The following is a 14,917-nucleotide window of genomic DNA, read 5'->3' as shown; positions in this document are numbered from 1 at the left end:
CTCGCCATATCCTTCCCAAGAAATAAGGGGACTATCTGTATACGGTCAAAACCGGTTTCGACCATCATATGATTAGTCAAGATTGGAACATAATGGATCGAAGGTCGTCTTCATAATATCGAGATGAGATCTGAAGCCAGGATACCGAGATCAAGTTTCAGGGACCGATCATACACCGAGCTCGAAGTCATTATCGATCTCGGGTCGAAATCGAACTATGATGTGAGTGGTGTTATCGAGCTCAAGAGCCAGAGACCGACCAATACCAATACCGAGTTAATACCGGGCCCCGAGTCAATATCGAACTTGAGTCAATACCGAGCTATAAATCTAGAGATCGACCAATACCAATGTCATGCCCCAAAACCGAGGAGCATGACCGGCGCTCAACCGAGTGAATCCGACCGAGCAAGCATGTTAGATTTCATTCTACCCAAACTCATCCACGAATGGAGATAATGCATATTTTCCTTAATTAGACAAAATGTGTTTACGTCTAAAATACCAATTCATTTCCAATAGTTTCATCATTTTTAAAGTCTCAATTGGACAAGTAATACAACCACAACATAATATATATATTTTGACTTTTTCAGCACCAATACACAACCCACACTATATCTACGGAGCCTCTATAAATAAAGAAGAGTACAATGATAATGCCGGCAACAAGGCCCCTGCTATACCTAAAAAAAAATACATAAAGTACAAAAGATTCATGACCCCGGAATGAAGTGGGGCTCACCAAGCCAATTGGGAAGAAGGTGCACTGCTATCACTTATCAATATCTCATGCTGTGGAACCACTTGCATCCATTTAAAGATGCAACTCTCCCGGCAAAAGAGACGTTAGTACCGTTGAATATCACTAGTATGTATAACTAAACACCCTCTCAATAGAATGACAAATAATACAATAAGATTATCATAATATCAATGAAAGCCTTAATCAACATCAAACCTCAATTTAGGATCAAGAAAGTGTTCAAATTAATTCTCATATCTCACATTGCGAGCTTTTTAGTATCCATATACCATTGTTCACAATACTAATGTTCACAATACTAATGCCACCATACTTTTAGCACGGAGCCCGATCACGACTCGATCGGCTAGATAATCTCATTAGAGAATCAACCACAATTACTATCAATATCAATACCACCGTAAATTTAGTACGGAGTCCGATCACGACCAGATTGGCTAGGCTATCTCATTAGAGAATCAACCACAATTACTGTCAATATTAATACCACCGTAAATTTAGTACGGAGTCCGATCACGGCCCGATCGGCTAAGCTTTCTCATTAGAGAATCAACCATAATTCCTGTCAATATCAATACCACCGTAAATTTAGTACGGAGTCCGATCACGACCCGATCGGCCAGGCTATCTCATTTAGAGAATCAACCACAATTACTGTCAATATCAATACCACCGTAAATTTAGTACGGAATTCGATCACGACCCGATCGGTTAGGCCATCTCATTACAGACATCAACCACAATTACTATCATTACAAATTTCTAGCACAATCACCGCCATGTGTGCGGTATGGTGTCCGATCACGACCTGATCGGCTAGGCTGTCTTATTTGAGACATCAACCTTTTTATATCAATCATCGCATTTCATAATACTTTCACATCTTTTCATTTCATTGGCACTAGTGGCCATAATTATAAGATCATTCTTGGCACGTTGGCCATATTCAGTATTTCATGCTCACCCTATCAATTTCAAACATCATTAGCATCATCAACAACAAATACAATTCAAATCAAGGTGTGTAGAGTCTAAGGCACATAGAGATATTTCACAAAATTTGGCATAATAGCCTTCATTTAAACTTGGCTTAAAGTCGAAACATTATTAATACACATCCCATATTTTAACACATCCTCAATTGGTAACATAACATGAATAAAATATTTGGGATGCTTGTTGAACATATTTCTTTCAACCCAATCTTACTCGGAATAGCCAGTTTCATAATGAATCACTCGGGACTTACATAATTTACATGAATATCGTGGGATTCAATTCTAAGAGAAGAGTTTAGCCAACATACCTTAATTAAGCTTCCTTAAACTCTAAAACGTTTCGAAATTCTTATCAACTTCAATCTATTTTAGAAATATAAAAAATTGAATCAAAATTAGGAAGATGATTATGGTTCTAGCTCATTTGAGCATTTTATCAAACACTAGGTGTGCACAAGGTTTCAAGGTCTTTTTATGGAGGATTCCATCATCCCACAACCCAATCTTTATCATGCTCTATTCAACAATCTTCCTACACCCCTTGATATCACATGCATGTAAAATAATCAACTCTCACGCCCAAAAATTATCTTGCTAATTACCCATTTTCAGATGATTTCGAAATTAGGGTTTAGCGTGTATAATCTTACCTCTAGGATGAAGACCTGGTCAACTTGCCTTCTTAATCTTCCAAAACTTGAGCAAGAATTGAAGAGCAATTATTGAAGAACACCTTCTCACTCTAGGGCACTCTCTCTCACTCTAAAATGTCAGATTATATCTCAAAAATGGCCCAAAATATGTATTTAACGAAGTAGGATCGGGTTTTAAAAACCCCAAAATGAAGCTTCGGAACAGGTTCTGCGGTCGCACATGCGACCGTATATCGGTCGCATAATTGGTGTCCAAAATGACCAAAAATCTGCGTGAGTCTGCGGTCACTATGCGGTCCGCATAACTATTCTGCGGTCGTATAGTGCACCGCATAACAGTTATGTGGTCGCATAGTCGACCGCATAATTGCTTCCAACTAACCCCATTAACTGCCTCACTCTGCGGGCATTATGCGGTTCGCAGAGTGATTCTACGGTCGCATAATGAATCGCAGAAATGCACTTTTTCGCAAAACAATTTCCTTTACCTTTCGGTGCATTGTTCAACCCAAAAGGTTCGAGTCGCGGCTCGTAAGATCGCCCCGAAAAATTTCTATGATACTCAACATGTAAAACCAATTCGGCACCACGAAACATTACTTTCTTTTGTAAAATTTTACGGGGCTTTACACTTAAGTACTTCAAAATTTTTCAGGGTGTTACAACCCCGATCAAGATCGAACTAAGAGACAAAAGTCGTTATAGCCGTACTAAGGGAGAGAATCTCGGCGGAAATTAAGGAAAAGCCAATTAACTAACCTATCATGGGATCCCCATTATGTATTTTTTATATCTAAAGTAGGGTTTTCTCCACTATAAGAAGAATGACTATCATTTCTGTAAAGGAGGACATGAAGGCATCTACACACTCCCATATTGAAAAGATTATTGATATTCATATAGAAATGATCCTTTTTTAGAATTTATAAATTGATTCGTCTTGCTTGTTCGTAAATCATTTTCTACTCAGTTTGGTTTGTATTTCTTTCTTTTTACAGTCAATATTCGATATATTTCTATTTACTTTTGCGATTTGTGCCAAGTTATACCACATATCCTTAGAACTACATATAAATTCAAATCTATCCGTTTTTTCAGATTACTTTTTTGGTTTGTGTTGCCATAGTTTACTTACTACTTATTCTATGTTATCAAAATTTGTGCATAGAACATAAATTCTTAACTAAAACCTAAAAAACTTAAATATAACATTATCAACGTATTTGGATAATCACAAGACCATACCTTGTATATATGCAGTTACAAATTCTCTATGCTAATTTATGCTGTAGTTCCTAAACTTTATTACCACTACATAACAGTACACTTGCCCATAACTTAGAGATAGCATGAAATCACGATCATATCGTATCATCTTTTTATAGTTTGAATATTGGTAGAGGGAGAAGTTGGATCTTGGCTACTACCCCAAGACTCCCTTGGAATGCTATAGTGGTTATTTATGCAAATCCTCATCCATTTCTCTCCCAAATAACTTCTCCTTTCTTTCTGCCTCCTCAACAGAACGCGTCCTAGATCCGCCTCTAACTATACCGGCACCCGACTTCTATGCCACCATTATAGCCATCTTTCTATTTATAGAAATTACCGGGTCTATTGCCAAAAATAGAAAAAGCAGAGATAATAGTATGATTTTCGTAGCCATTTAGTCCAGAATATTTGCTTCATCAAATGCTGTATGTTGGCGATTAATTAAGGTTACACAATTATATTTATAGGAGGAATTTGCCGGTAAGGAAAGGGTAGATAAATATCAAGGCAAAGAAATATCTGAATGTGGGCTTTCCACCTGTAATTGCTAGATCCAGTGCTCCATTTTTGGGTTACCTATAAATATATTTTATATTGAAAATTGCAATATGATAATCCTGCTAGCAAATGATACAAGGACATCTCGCAGCGATAATGAATAACCCACTTTGCATTTACCATCAATGAAGTTGTTGAAAGATACTTAGTATGATGAAGTTTCCATAATATATATTTATCTAATTGAAACAGTAAAAAGTGCTTTTTGAACTGTGAGATGTTCCCATTTTGTGTTTCTCTCTTATTTTCGCTTTTGGAAGGCATCTTATTCATGAATTGCAAGCATTAGTTGAGGTTGTATTGTAAGGACAGGTTCACAATTTAAATCTAACATGTTTAACTTTTTAACTTTTTAGTATTACATTTATTGTATTGTTAAAATTATGAATTCAAATCTAATATTTATTTAAATTTTAGTTAATCATCCGTTTTAAAAAGATTGTCTTAGTTTGACTTGGAACAAACTTTAATAAAGAAGAGAATACTTTTGAGACATGTAGTCTTAATAAATAAGCCATAGCATTTGTTTGGTTGTAAAATTTTTAAAACTTGTGGTCTAAAACAAGTCATATCACTTGTATGACTATAAATGCTTCTTATTAAGGAAATATTGATAGGTTCCAATTTTTTTGATACGGACTAGTAAGAAAATAATGTCCATTTTTTTGAAATAAGGGTAAGTTTTTACATATAAATTCAAACTCCATATTGAAAATTAAAAGGTTTTTAACTTTGAACCCGCCGCCGAAAGACTATATCCGTTTTTGTGTATTGCATGCATTAGTTGAGGTACAACATATAGTGAAAATTTCAAATAAAAATTGATGCCAACTTTAAGGATACCACCTAACTTAAATCCAAACTTAATTATGTTCCATCTTTTTTAATGCATTTATTTATATGAACTATAAGGTCTATGCTTCCAGGACCGGCAGAGGATGGAAACTTCTACAGGGAAAAGAGACAAAAATCTAGAAAGAGAAGGTGGGAATTTTGTTTACAAGGATTTTGTGGTGGCATAATAAAGAAGAGGCACTTGTAATTATCTGGTTTAGTGTCATTTGTTCGTTATGATTTCTTTACCTCAGTGCTTTCTTACGTATTGGGAAGCTCAGTAAACTGTTTTGATAACCTCATCAATAGAGGGAGAGTTACTATTTGAGGTTTGTGGATTCTGAATTTGATACTGAACCATAGCATATTTTAATTATTGGGTTTGTTATTATATATTAATACAAATTTAATAGATTTTCTAATACAAATATAGAGTCTATGCAAAAGTCAGTGGGTTCGGCCAAACCCATAAAGGATACCCTACCTCTGCCCCTGCTCATCAATATTCACTGTATCGTCACTCAAATCGGGGTTTTTTCCTTCCTATACAATATTTGAAACTTATTTATTAAAATTGTCCTAATTTTATATATTACCCGCTCTAAACAAGGATTACTTACAAATTATATACATTCCACCCTAAAAGACTCTCAATCCATTATTAGTGTCTTAAATTAGGGGATTTTTTGCTTGGAAAAAGGCATAACTGAAGGGAACAATGGTGTTAACCACGTTTGAGTATCTGATGGTGGCAATAGCAGCTCCCGTCATCGGAAAAGTGTAGGCCCGAAGTATACAATCCTAGATCGTGCTGAATTGTTGGAATAGCTTGAGTGATTGGTAAGATTGGCTTGAACATCAAGTGGGTTATGAGCCTCAGAACGATAAACTTTGGCTACAAAATGCCTAAACCAGTCACAAATTAAATTTGATATTGAACTCTTTGAAGGTGATTGGCTTTTCCATTGAATGGCTCTATTGAAGCATTGTACTTGTCACGACCCGAAATTCCCACCGTCGGGACCGTGATGGCACCTAACATTTCACTTGTTAGGCAAGCCAACATTAGAGAATCATTAAACAAATCCTTATTCCATTCAGTAATTAACAGCAAATTTAGCTAAGATGAAATATAGTGAGTGCGGAATAACATCAAGATTGTATTAACTACTACTACCTGGATCTGGAGTCACAATTCACGAGCATACTAGAATTTACAACAAATAATAGTTTGGGAGGAATACAACTATTTGAATGAGAGAAACAGTAAAACAGAAAAGATAGACGGGGACTTCAAGGTCTGTGAACACCGACAGATCTACCTTGAGTCTTCGGATAGCGGTCCAACAACAAAAGAATCTCGATCAACCCGAGCCGGTACCAAAATCTGCACAGAAAGTGTAGAGTGCAGTATCAGTACAACCGACCCCATGTACTCGTAAGTGTCGAGCCTAACCTCGACGAAGTAGTGACGAGGCTAAGGCAAGGCACCTACAAATCAACCTGTACAATTTAACAGTGTATATACAAATAATAGTAATGAAGAGCTAGACAGGAAAAATCGGAAAGGGGAAACATGCTGGGGGAAATATGAGATAAGGAACTACAGCAAAATGATAACTGGAACAACTAATATACTATGAATCAACAGAAACAACGAATACAGTAAAGAAAAAATGCACGGAATCACCCTTCGTGTTTTTACTCTCAATATCACTATAAAAACAATAGAAACGACTCGACATTACCCTTCGTGCATTAACTCTCATATCATGGCACGACATCACCCTTCGTGCATTAACACTCACAACATGGCACAACATCACCCTTCGTGCTTTTACACTCACAGTATGGCACGGCATCACCCTTCATGCATTAACACTCACAATATGGCACGACATCACCCTTCGTTAACTAACACTCACAATATGGCACGACATCACTCTTCGTGCATTAGCACTCTCCCTTACCATAATGTAATGCATAAATAACAACAGGGAGATAGAATAACAAGTACAAGCTTTACTTCAACATTTAGTTCTACAATATCAATCTCAACTTTGAAATAAATACTCGATTATCACCAGAAAATCCGTAAACATGATAAGAACGATCAATTTAACAACACTAGTATAAACACGTAGTAATTAGGCATAGGAAAGAGACACTATAAGAAAAATGGGAGAAACAGCGAAAACAGGTAAATTGGCGGCGTATAAGTATTCGTCACCTCACATATATGCCGCTCACATGAATTTCACATAACAAATAGTCTGAGGTTCCTAATTCCCTCAAGTCAAAGTTAGACACAATACTTACTTTGCTCCGAAGGCCGCTTAATTCTCAATCACAACTTTTCCTCTAGAATTCACCTCCAAACCACTCGTATCTATTCAAAAATGACTCGATAATATCAAATATTGCTAAAGGAATCAATTATATTGCATAAATTAAATTTTCCTAATTTTTTCTCCAAAAACGTCAAAAATTGATCATGGGCCCGCTTGGTCAAAACCCGAGGTTCGGACCAAAATCTATTTACCCATTCACCCCCGAGCCCGGATATATAATTGGTTTTGGAGTCCGACCTTAAATTGAGGTTTAAATCCCCAAATTTTCGAAATCCCTAGTGTCTACCCAAACTCCTAATTCTACCATGAAAACTTTAGATTTTAGGTTAAAAATTTATGAAATGAAATTGGTGATTGAAATAAAATGGTTTAGAATCACTTACCAACACTTTGGGGAAGAAAATAACTCTTGAAAATCGTTCGCGTTCGCGAAGGGTAAATCCCCCATCACTTCGCGTTCGCGACCAGGCTTTCGCGTTCGCGAAGAAGAAATCTCTGCCTAACCAGTTTACTCTTCACGTTCGCGAGATTACTTTCGTGAACGCGAAGAAGGACATGCCAAAACACCTGCTGCAGGAAAATACTAGATTTTTCCAAGTCAAAAACATCCCGTGGCCTATTCAAAACTTACCCGCGCCCTCGAGGCTCCAAACCAAACATTCACACAAGTCTAAAAACATCATACGAACTTATTCGCGTGATCAAATTGCCAAAATAACACCTAAAACTACGAATTTAGCACCAAATCAAATGAAATTCTCAAGAAAATTTTAAAATTGCTATTTTCGCAACTGGACGTCTGAATCACGTCAAACCAACTCTGTTTCTCACCAAATTTCATAGACAAGTCTTAAATATTATAATGAACCTGTACCGGGATCCGGAGTCAAAATACAGACCCAATACTAACAATGACAAACATCACTCAATTCTTAAAAACCATTAATTTTAGACTTTTAATTTTCATCAAAAATTCACAACTCAAGCTAGAAACCTCTGAATCTGATTCTGGGCATACGCTCAGGTCCCATAATTCGATACAGACCCACCGGAACCATTAAAATACGGATCCGGGCCCGTTTACTAAAAATGTTGACCGAAGTCAACTAAAATTAACTTTTAAGGCAAAAATTCTTATTTTCATCAATTTTCAACATCAAAGCTTTCCGGAAACACGCCGGATTGTGCATGCAAATTGAGGAGGGTAAAATGATATTTTTAAGGCTTAAGAGAGCAGTATCGAGTTCAAAAATATTAGATGACCTTTTGGGTCATCACATTCTCCACCTCTAAAATAACCGTTCGTCCTCGAACGGACATAGAAAAGTACCTGACCTGGTGAAAAGGTGGGGATATCTACTCCATATATCAGAATCGGACTCCCAAGTAGCTTCCTCAATAGGCTGACTTCTCCACTGCACTCGAACTGAAGGGTAACTCTTTGATGTCAACTGGCGAACTTGCTGGGCTAGAATAGCCATCGACTCCTCCTCGTAATTCAAACCATTGTCCAACTGGACAGAGCTGAAATCTAACACATGGGACGGATCTCCGTGATACTTTCGAAGCCTGGACACATGGAATACCGGATGAGCGGATGATAACCCCGGTGGCAATGCTAGCTTGTAAGCCACCTCTCCCACTCTCTCCAAAATCTCAAAAGGTCTGATATACCTAGGGCTCAACTTGCCCTTCTTTTTGAACCTCATTACACCCTTCATGGGTGATACCCGAGGCAACACTCTCTCCCCGACTATGAATGCAACCTCAGGAACTCTACGGTCAGCGTAACTCTTCTGCCTGGACTGAGCTGTACGAAGTCAATCCTGAATAATATTGACCTTATCCAAGGCATCCTGTACTAAGTTTGTGCCCAACAACCGAGCCTCCCCCGGCTCGAACCACCCAACTGGCGACCGGCACCGCCTACCATATAATGCCTCATAGGGAGCCATTTGAATGCCTCATAGAATCATGAAGCTCACTCATAAGTGGAGCACAATAGGAGGACTCATTTCGATACTCAGAACCGAATCAAGTTAAGGAAATTATTCCTTTATATTAAATCGAGGCCGTACATATAACGACACCATCTGATGTAGCGACCTCCGCCATACCATAAAACAAATATAACAACGGCTGGGTCTCCACCTCCTAGACGTCTTCTACCCGCTTGTCCTCCATCCCTAACTGATCGTTTGGGTGGTGTAGTAACTGCAATGGGGAACGTAGCCTGAGTGCTTTGATGAAATATATCTCTCCCAAGGTCAATTTATTCTTTTGTTATGCTGACTCAACACTGTTGAGCTGACCCATTTCTTAACATACTCTTCGATTTTTCTCAGATGTAACCCTTACCCCTATTTATACACAACGATCACAAAAGTAGAGCTCCATACAGACAAATCTTGGCACGAACCACATAGTCTAGAATCTCAGCAACCACTGTACTTCCTACGAAGCACCCTAAAATCCGAAACCATGACGTCCACACTGAGTAGACCTCCTGTAAATTTAAAGTTGTTTCTCTAACTCCTTTAGTACTGAAGTATAAGATTTATAAGTAGGCGAACATACCGCAAGTCCCAACCTTATCCTCTACAAAATCTCAGTCCTTAAACATGTGTAAATTTTGGGGAACCTTTTAGTACCACATATATACATTTTAGGCCAAAACTGATATAACACATGACCCCGTAATCCATCCATTGATAGTGGACTCCCCTACTCTACGCGAAGTCATAGTTCACCACTCCCGATGATCCATAATATTAACCTTCACAACTCGTATAAATCAACTAGATGACAAGGTCTGTTGTACCCCCCATATGATTCACTGGGTGGTCTCTCAATGCGCCCGCATCTTCAGTGGGAACCAGACATTGAGGCAATATTTGAGCATCTCTCGATCTCTCGTAGTCCATCTGTAGCATCACTAACCGTTGACACACAACTAATACCGAGTGCGCAATGTCATGCACGAGTGGATACAAAGGAATACGAGATATATGTTTCAAGCTAAATTAATGTCGCACGATAAGAAATGAAAGAAGTGATATTGTTCCTAAACTTCATAGCCTCTGAGAGATAAGTACAGATGTCTCCGTACCGATCCTTCAGACTCTACTAAACTTGCTCGTGAATCATGAGACCTAGGCAACCTAGTGCTCTAATACCAACTTGTCATGACCCGTAATTCCCACCGTCGGGACCGTGATGTCGCCTAAAATTTCACTTGCTAGGCAAGCCAACGTTAGAGAATTATTAAACCAATCCTTATTACATTCAGTAATTAACAACAAATTTAGCTAAGATGAAATATAGTAAGTGCAAAATAACATCAAGATTGTATTAACTACTACTACCCGGATCTGGATTCACAATTCATGAGCATCCTATAATTTACTATAAATAATAGTCTGGGAGGAATACAACTGTTTGAATAAGAGAAACAGTAAAATAGAAAAGCTAGACGGGGACTTCAAGGTCTGTGAACGCCGACAGATCTACCTTGAGTCTCCGGATAGCGGTCCAACAACAAAAGAATCTTGATCAACCCCAGCCGATACAAAAATTTATACAGTAAGTGCAGAGTGCAGTATCAGTACAACCGACCCCATGTACTGGTTAGTGTCGAGTCTAACCTCGACGAAGTAGTGACGAGGCTAAGGCAAGGCACCTACAAATCAACATGTACAATTTAATAGTGTATATACAAATAACACAAATGAAGAACTAAACAAGAAATGTCGGGAGGGGAACATACTGAGGGGAATACAAGATGAAGAACTACAACAGAACGATAACTGGAACAACCAATATACTATGAATCAACAGAAACAACGAATACAGTAAAGAAAAAATGTACGACATCACCCTTCATGTTTTTACTCTCAATCTCACCATAAAAACAATAGAAACGGCATGACATCACCCTTCGTGCATTAACTCTCATATCATGGCACGACATCACCCTTCGTGCATTAACACTCACAATATGGAACAATATCACCATTCGTGCTTTTACACTCACAATATGGCACGGCATCACCCTTCGTGCATTAACACTCATAATATGGCACGACATCACCGTTCGTGCATTAACACTCACAATATGGCACGGCATCGCCCTTCGTGCATTAACACTCTCCCTTACCATAATGTAATGCATAATTAACAACATGGAGATAGAATAACAAGTACAAGCCTTACTTCAACATTTGGTTCCACAATATCAATCTCAACTTTGAAATAAATACTCGATTATCACCAGAAAATCCGTAAACATGATAAGAACGATCAATTTAACAACACTAGTATAAACACATAGTAATTAGGCATAGGAAAGAGACACTATAAGAAAAATGGGATAAACAGCGAAAACAGGTAAATTGGCGGCGTATAAGTACTTGCCACCTCACATATATGTCGCTCACATGAATTTCACATAACAAATAGTCTGAGGTTCATAATTCCCTCAAGTCAAAGTTAGACGCAACATTTCCTTGCTCTGAAGGCCGCTTAATTCTCAATCACAACTTTTCCTCTAGAATTCACCTCCAAACCACTCGTATCTATTCAAAAATAATTCAATATTATCAAATATTGCTAAAGGAATCACTTATATTGCATAAATTAAATTTTCCCACAGTTTCCTCCAAAAAAGTCAAAATCGACCCCGGGCCCGCTTGGTCAAAACCCGAGGTTCGGACCAAAATTCATTTACCCATTCACCCCTGAGCCCGGATATATAATTGGTTTTGGAATCCGACCTCAAATTGAGATCTAAATCTCCAAATTTCCGAAATCCCTAGTTTCTACCCAAACCCCTAATTCTACCATGAAAACTCTAGATTTTAGGTTGAAAATTTATGAAATGAAATGGGTAATTGAAAGAAAATGGTTTAGAATCACTTATCAACACTTTGGGGATGAAAATGACTCTTGAGAATCACCTCTAGACGTTTGGTTCTTGAAAATGTTGAAGAAATGGCTTAAGTCCCGTTTTGATTCTGTTTTATGCATTGGGCGATAGTCTGCATCGCGTTCGCGGGGCCACTGTCGCATTCGCGAAGAGCAGAGCTGCCAAACCTTCACGTTCGCGAGACCTTGCTCGCGTTCATGAAGGTTACTCCCCCTGGCCTTTGCGTTTGCGAGACATTGCTCGCGTTCGCGATGGAGGAAAGACCGACCCTCCCCTGGTCCCCAAGTGCTTCGCGTTCGCGATGAGCCAGTCACGTTCGCGAAGGGTAAATCCCCCATCACTTCACGTTCGCGACCAGGCTTTCGCGTTCGCGAAGAAGAAATCTCAGCCTGACCAGTTTACTCTTCGCGTTAGCGAGAGTACCTTCGCGAACGCGAAGAAGGACATGCCAGAACAGCTGCTACCGCAAAATACCATATTTTCCCAAGTCCAAAACATCCCGTGGCCTATACGAAACTCACACGAGCCCTCGGGAATCCAAACCAAACATGCACACAAGTCTAAAAATATCATACGAACTTGTTCGCACGATCAAATCGCCAAAATAACACCTAGAACTACGAATTTAGCACCAAATCAAATAAAATTCTCAAGAACACTTTAAAATTTCTATTTTCTCAACTGCACATCCGAATCATGTCAAACCAACTCCTTTTCTCACCACATTTCACAGACAAGTCTTAAAAATTATAATGAACCTGTACCGGGCTCCGGAGCCAAAATACGGACCCGGTACTAACAATGTCAAATATCACTCAATTCTTAAAACCATTAAATTTCAAACTTTTAATTTTCATCAAAAATTCATAACTCAAGCTAGAGACCTCCGAATTCGATTTCGAGCATACGCCCAGGTCCCATAATTCGATACGGGCCCACAAGGACCGTCAAAATGCGGATCCCGGCTCGTTTACTAAAAATATTGATCAACATTTAAGGTAAAATTTCTTATTTTCATCAATTTTCAACATAAAAGCTTTTCGGAAACACGCCCGGACTGCGCATGCAAATTGAGAAAGGTAAAAATAAGATTTTTAAGGCTTAAGAGCACAATATCAAGTTCATAAATATAAGATGACATCTTGGGTCATCACAGTACTACTGTCCAAAGTTGGATGAAATGAGTTAGATGAAAATCCTCCTCGACGATGAGCAGTAAATAGTTTTTAGTATTCAGGTGTTTGACTCTCTACCATTGACAGCCATTAAAAGGTTTTAAAGCTTTGAATTCGAATTTGGATTTTCAAAAACTATTATTTGTTTGGATTCGGTGTTGTTGCAAATAATTAAAAATATTGTTTGGAGTTTATATCTCAATTTTGAGGGTGTTTGGTGAAGATTAGACTTAATTTTGGCTGAATTTCAGATTGAAAGTCGAACAAGAAGAAGAAGAAGAAGAAGAAGAAGAAGAAGAAGACATGACATACCATATACTTATGAATTTGTAATAAAGTTGTAGTAGAATTGTATGTAAATTGTATTCTGTTGTAGTTATATATTATTTTTATATGAATGTTGTATGAAAGTTTAAAACTAGTTGTATAATGTATGAATGTAATGATTCAACCGGTCATTTTAACATTTAGAACTCCGTTCCCAAAAATAAAACTTCCCGTAGGTGCTTGTAATGATTTATGACTTGCGGGAATAGTTGGTTCGGGATTTGGAAGTGTTTGGGGTGAAATCGGAACACTTGGTTCCTTAAGTTGGCCTTAAAGTGCTAAGTTTGACTTCGGTCAACATTTTAAGAAAACGACCTCGGAATAGAATTTTGATGATTCCAACAGCTCTGTATGGTGATTTTGGACTTAAGAACGTGTTCGGAATTTTATTTGGAAGTCCGTAGTTAAATTAGGCTTGAAATGGCTAAAAACAAGAATTTAAGTTTGGAAGTTTGACCGATGAGTTGACTTTTAGATATCGGAGTCGGAATCCAGTTCCAAAAATTTGCATAGCTCCGTTATGTAATTTATGTCTTGTGTGTCAAATTTGAGGTCAATGGGAGTTTATTTGATAGGTTCTGACATCGAATGTAGAAGTTGAAAACTCTTAGTGTCATTAAGCTTGAATTGTGGTATGATTCATGGTTTTAGCATTGTTTGATGTGATTTAGAGGTTCGACTAAGTTTGTATGGTATTCTAGGACTTGTTGGTATACTTGGTGGAGGTCTCGAGGGCCTCGGGTGAGTTTCGGATGGTTAACGGATCAAAAATTGGACTTAAAAAGCTGCTGCAATTTTCCCTTCTGTTGTATATTCTGGGTTGTGATCGAGCCCCAGATCGAACCCAGATATCGAGCCCACAATCGAGGCCTGAGTCGAAGCCAGGGACGAGGCTCAGTATCGAAGCCACGATCGAAGGCAAGGCTCGAGGGCCATGATTGAAGGCAAGGCTCGAGGGCCAGGATCAAGACCCAAGATCGAACTTGATCGAGGCCATGACCATGTCCCAGGCTCGAGGCCTGATCGAGGCCATGACCAGCTCTCAAGATCGAGCTCCCA

The sequence above is a fragment of the Nicotiana tabacum genome, chromosome 24 (genome assembly GCF_000715075.1).
Source record: "Nicotiana tabacum cultivar K326 chromosome 24, ASM71507v2, whole genome shotgun sequence".
In the NCBI taxonomy this organism is placed as follows: domain Eukaryota; kingdom Viridiplantae; phylum Streptophyta; class Magnoliopsida; order Solanales; family Solanaceae; genus Nicotiana; species Nicotiana tabacum.
Note: the sequence above shows the minus strand (reverse complement) of the source record.